Genomic DNA, 6308 nt, shown 5'->3' on the forward strand with positions numbered 1-6308 from the left:
GCGGCGGCCCTGGTGGTGGTTCTGTGGTGCTCTGGGGCAGAGCCCGTGGCTAGGTGATGCCCGGTGGCCATGGTCGTGTGGGCAGCGTGGTCGCCGGGGTGTGGCGTTTGGTGGCGGTGAGTGTTGGCCAGGGTGAAAACCTGTTCTATCTTCGTACGGACCGGCAGCAGTGAAGCTCGTTCCCTTCTTGAAGGCGCGTCGCGGCTTTCATTGCCCGTCGTGTTGCTCCAGGGAAAACTCTGATCCTCGGGTCGGGCGGTGGTGGCGCTCCGGTGTCGTTTCCTTCCTGAAGGCGCCGCCTTGGAGCCCATGATTCGTTCTATGTGGCTTCATCTCTTCGCGGTGGCGTGTTCACGGTTGAGGACCCCGGTTGCTGTTGTAGCACTAGGGTTGTTATTGTTGCGCTCAGCCCCTATGTATCCTACCTTGAGTGTGCGCGTGTGTAGTGTTGGTGGGTGTTTGTACCGGGTTGTTGAGGATCATTGCTTTATATATAAAGTGGGGTGAAAGCCTTTTTCGGTAAGGACTCCGGAAGCCACAAATCCTGGCGTGATCAAGATGGACACCGCTGAAGACTTGGCGTATACTTCAAGGACAACTCCAACTATCGGTGTGTTTATTCCTAGTTGGCAAACCGACCATATGTAACCCTAGATACCCCTAGTTAAGCCGGAGGGTTTAATCCGTAGGGACACAATGACAATTACCAGCCTTAGGGGTTAGAACACAACATACGATCTCGAGGTAGATCCACCTGTACTCGATACTCCATCATCAGTATATTCAAAGCAGTTCGTAGGGTTTTACCTCTTCGAGAGGGCTCGAACCTGGGTAAACATCGTCTTCCTTGTCTCCTACTACCCATCGTTCCTAAATCCACAGCTCGGGACCCCCTACCCGGGATCAGCCGGTTTTAGTACCGACAGAGTCTTGGACGTCATCTCCATATCGAAGGCATCGTCAGTTGCAATCATTGTCACCTCGTTCCGGCTGCTCCGGGGGAAGCCCTAAATCAGGATTCCCGAATCGGACGATGACGGAGCCTTCAGGATGATGTCTAGTATGCAACTTTATTCTTGTAGACTCATGTTGGGCCTCCAAGCGCAGAGTTTTGTAGGACAGTAGCAATTTTCCCTCAAGTGGATGACCTAAGGTTTACCAATCCGTGGGAGGCATAGGATGAAGATGGTCTCTCTCAAACAACCCTGCAACCAAATACAAGAAATCTCTTGTGTCCCCAACACACCCAATACAAGGGCAAATTGTATAGGTGCACTGGTTCGGTGAAGAGATGGTGATAAAAGTGTAATATGGATGGTAGAAATATATTTTTATAATCTGAATACATAAAAATAGCAAGGTAGCGAGCGATAAAAGTGAGCACAAACGATATTGCAATGCTTGAAAATGAGGCCTAGGGTCCATACTTTCGCTAGTGCAATCTCCCAACAATGCTAATATAATTGGATCATATAACTATCCCGCAACGTGCGATGAAGAATCACTCCAAAGTTCCTATCTAGCGGAGAACATAAGAAGAAATTGTTTGTAGGGTACGAAACCACCTCGAAGCTATTCTTTTTGATCGATCTATCCAAGAGTTCGTACTAAAATAACACCAAATAATTTCAGATTCATAATACACAATCCAACACAAAGAACCTCAAAGAGTGTCCCAAGATTTCTACCGAAGAAACAAAGACAAGAGCGTGCATCATCCCCTATGCGTAGATTACCCCAATGTCACCTCAGGAATCCGCGAGTTGAGTGCCAAAACATATATCAAGTGAATCAAAATAATACCCCATTGTCACCATGAGTATTCATATGCAAGACATATATCAAGTGCTCTCAAATCCATAAAAGTATTCAATCCGATAAAACGAAATCTCAAAGGTAAAACTCAATTCATCACAACAAGATAGAGAGGGGAAAACACCATATGATCCGACTATAATAACAAAGCCCGCGATACATCAAGATCATGACATCTCAAGAACATGAGAGAGAGAGAAAGAGAGATAGATAGAGAGAGAGATTAAACACATAGCTACTGGTACAAACCCTCAGCCCCAAGGGTGGACTACTCCCTCCTCTTCGTGGTGGCCGCCATGATGATGAAGATGGCCACCGGTGATGATTCCCCCCTCCGGCAGGGTGGCAGAACGGGGACTAGATTGGTTTCTCATGGCTACAGAGCCTTGCGGCGGCGGAACTTCTGATCTAGGGTAACCCCGAGGGTTTTGGAATATTTGGGAATTTATAGGGCGAAGAGGGGGTGCGGGAGGCCACCGAGGTGGGCACAACCCACCTGGGCACGCCTCGGCCCCCAGGCGTGTCCTGGTGGGCTGTGCCCCCCTTCGAGCACCCCCAGGTGCTTCTCTGGCCCACTGGATGTCTTCTGGTCCATAAAAAATGCACAAAAAGTTTCACGGTGTTTGGACTCCGTTTGATATTGATTTCCTGCGATGTAAAAAACAAGCAAAAAACAGCAACTGGCACTGGGCACTGGGTCAATAGGTTAGTCCAAAAGCATGATATAAAGTTGCTATAAAATGATTGTAAAACATCCAAGAATGATAATATAACAGCATGAATACTTCATAAATTATAGATACGTTGGAGACGTATCACAGGACCGTACTCCCTCTTGGGGGCATCATTTTGGAGAAGGTGTTGACTGGAGGGGAAAAAGGAGGAGTGGTGTTGCATCTACCGTAGTGACAACGACGAATCTCGGCAGCGTGGAGCAGTCGGGTCTCAGGGTTGGACACGGTTTGATGGACACACGCAAGTTGGTGGCGCTGTCTGGCATCGTGGTGACGTCGATGGCAGATGGGATTGGCAAGATCTATGCAATGATACTGATACGTCTCCATCGTATCTACTTTTCCAAACTCTTTGCCCTTGTTTTGGACTCTAATTTGCATGACTTGAATGGAACTAACCCAGACTGATGCTGCTTTCAGCAAAATTGTCATGGTGTTATTTTTGTGCAGAAATAGAAGTTCTCGGATTGACCTGAAAATTTACGGAGAATATTTTTGGAACATATAAAAAATACTGGGGCAAGAAATAACCAGAGGGGATCCACCCAGAGGCCACAAGCCTAGGGCGCCCCCTGGGGCGCGCCCAGAGGGCTTGTGGGCCCCCTGGACCACCTCCGACCTCAACTCCAACTCTATATAACCCTATTCGGGGAGAGAAAATCAGAGAGAAGGATTCATCATGTTTTACGATACGGAGCCACCGCTGCCTCCTGTTCTTCATCGGGAGGGCTGATCTGGAGTCCGTTCGGGGCTCCAGAGAGGGGATTCGTCGCCATCATCATCACCAACCTTCCTCCATCACCAATTTCATGATGCTCACCACCATGCATGAGTAATTCCATCCTAGGCTTGCTGGACAGTGATGGGTTGGATGAGATTTATCACGTAACCGAGTTAGTTTTGTTAGGCTTTGATCCCTAGTATCCACTATGTTCTGAGATTGATGTTGTTATGACTTTGCTATGCTTAATGCTTGTCACTAGGGCCCGAGTGCCATGATTTCAGATCTAAACCTATTATGTTTTCATGAATATATGTGAGTTCTTGATCCTATCTTGCAAGTTGTGGACACCTATTATGAGTTATGATAAGCATACCCCAAGGTGACAATAATTGGGATTTTTTCTGGTGATTACCACAGTTTGAGGAGTTCATGTATTCACTAAGTGCTAATGCTTTGGTCAGGTTCTCCATTAAAAGGAGGCCTTAATATCCCTTAGTTTCCATTAGGACCCCACTGCCACGGGAGGGTAGGACAAAAGATGTCATGCAAGTTCTTTTCCATAAGCACGTATGACTATATACATAATACATGCCTACATTATATTGATGAATTGGACACAGAACTATAATGTAGGCATGTATTATGTATATAGTCATACATGCCTACATTATATTCATGCAAGTTCTGTGTCACCCTAGGTTATGACTGTTGCATGATGAATATCATCTGACACAATTATCATTGCTGATCCATTGCCTACGAGCTTTTCACATACTGATCTTTGCTAAGTTACTTTTGTTGCTACTGCTGTTACAATCACTACAAAACTGCTAATGTTACTTTTGCCACCGTCACCATTACTTCCATACTACTTTGCTGCTAAATACTTTGTTGCAGATATTAAGTCTTTCAGGTGTGGTTGAATTGACAACTCAGCCGCTAATACTCGTGAATATTCTTTGGCTCCCCTTGTGTCGAATCAATAAATTTGGGTTGAATCCTCTACCCTCGAAAACTGTTGCGATCCCCTATACTTGTGGATTATCAAGACCTTTTTCTGGCACCGTTGCCGGGGAGCATAGCTCTATTCTCTGAGTCACTTGGGATTTATATTTGTTGATCACTATGAGGAATTTGAAAGATACCAGAACCAAGATTTTTCCCTCTACTACGAGGGGAGGTAAGGAACGGCCATCTAGCTTTGCACTTGATTCACCTTCTGTTTTGCGTAAACTTGCAACGCCTACACCTGCTATTGATTCTGATATGTCACATGTCATTGATGATGCTACTTCTGCTATGCATGATGCTTATGATGCTACTACTACTTTGCTTGATAATAATGTGCCACTGGGTGAATTTCTTGATGAACAACTTGCTAGAGCTAAAAATATTGAGTATGTTGAAGATTATGATATTTCTGAAACTGTTGAAATTATTGAAACTGAACACTTTGAAACACTTGTTACTAGCTCTCCTAGATATGAATTGCCTTTTATGCCTGAGGGTTATGTTATGGATGGAAAGGTAGCTAGGGTCTTTCTTGCTTGTAAGGATAGAGATGATCTTAGGAGATTACTATGCAAATGGAAAGAAAAATCTTTGAATGCTAGAATGCAATATGATCCCAAGTTTTCTACTTCACCTATCTTTGTTACTGATAAGGATTATGAATTCTTTGTCGATCCTGAGTTAATTACTTTGGTTGAATCTGATCCTTTCCATGGTTATGAATCTGAAACTGTTGTGGCACATCTCACTAAATTGAATGATATAGCCACCCTATTTGCTCATGAGGAAAAAAATCACTATTACAATATTCTTAAGTTATTTCCTCTCTGATTAAAGGGTGATGATAAGTTATGGTTTAATTATCTTGCTCCTGGTTGTGTGCGTAGTCCCCAGGATATGATTTACAACTTCTCTGAAAAATATTTTCCTGCTCATAAGAAACAAGCTGCTTTACAGGAAATATTTAACTTTGTGCAAGTTGAAGAAGAGAGTCTCCCACAATCTTGGGAGAGGCTTCTCCAATTACTTAATGATTTGCCTAATCATCCTCTCAAGAAAAATGAAATACTTGATATCTTTTATAATGGACTAACTGATGCTTCTAGGGACCAGCTAGATAGTTGTGTTGGTTGTGTTTTCGGGGAACGAACTGTTGAACAAGCTGAAGTGCTATTGAATAATATATTGAGTAACGATAATGATTGGAATATTCTCGAACCACCTCCTAAGCCAACTCCGAAGAAGAGAGGTATTCTATTTCTCAGTCCTAAAGATATGCAAGAGGCAAAGAAATCCATGAAGGAAAAAGGTATTAAAGTTGAAGATGTTAAGAATTTACCACCTATTGAAGAAATACATGGTCTTGATAACCCGACACGGGTAGTAGAGGTAAATTCTCTCTATAGATTTGATGAAGGTGATATTGCTCGTAATAAGTCTGCTAGTCAATGCTTGGATGAATTTGATAACTTTATTGTTAAACAAGAAAAACTTTAGTGCATATGTTAGTAGACAATTGAAATGTAATGCTTATATGCTTGACTGCTTGGGTGACTATATGTGTAGAACTGTTAATGATCTCAAGATTGTTAGTAAACATGCTTCCATGGTAAAAACTCAAGTAGAACAAGTTTTCAAGTCACAAAATGATTTGTTGAATGAGTTGAATAATAAGGACAATGATAATGTTGTTAGAGTTATGACTAGAGGAGGTAAAATGACTCAGGAACCTTTGTATCCTAAGGGCCATCCTAGGAGAGTAGAACAAGACTCTTAGCGAATTAATACTGATGCACCTAGTCCTTCTAAAAAGAAAAAGAAAATGATAGGACTTTGCATGCTTCTAGTGAACCTGTTATAGACACACCTGAGAATCCAAATGATATTTCCATTTCTGATGTTGAAACACAATCTGGTGATGAACATGAACCTAGTGATAATGTTAATGATGATGTTCATGTTGATGCTCAACCTAGTAATGATAATGATGTGGAGATAGAACCTGTTGTTGATCTTGATAACCC

This window comes from Aegilops tauschii, chromosome 4 (assembly GCF_002575655.3).
Source record: "Aegilops tauschii subsp. strangulata cultivar AL8/78 chromosome 4, Aet v6.0, whole genome shotgun sequence".
NCBI lineage: Eukaryota > Viridiplantae > Streptophyta > Magnoliopsida > Poales > Poaceae > Aegilops > Aegilops tauschii.